The following is a 206-nucleotide window of genomic DNA, read 5'->3' as shown; positions in this document are numbered from 1 at the left end:
TCCCCCCCCCCCCGCCCCGCCGCTCAGGCTCCGGTTCAACCTCGCAGAGGCAGGTCCTGCTCGGCACAACCGCAGAGGTACAAGCCGCCTGGCCTTGCAAACGGCCCGAACCCCTTTCGCTGACACAGCGCTTGTCCGGGGTCTCAGCTCGGGGAAAGGGCCGTGGCGAAGCTAAAAGAGCTCAACCAAGGCTCCGGGCCCCCCTC

Source organism: Nestor notabilis, unplaced genomic scaffold (assembly GCF_000696875.1).
Source record: "Nestor notabilis isolate BGI_N333 unplaced genomic scaffold, ASM69687v1 scaffold22588, whole genome shotgun sequence".
NCBI lineage: Eukaryota > Metazoa > Chordata > Aves > Psittaciformes > Psittacidae > Nestor > Nestor notabilis.
Note: the sequence above shows the minus strand (reverse complement) of the source record.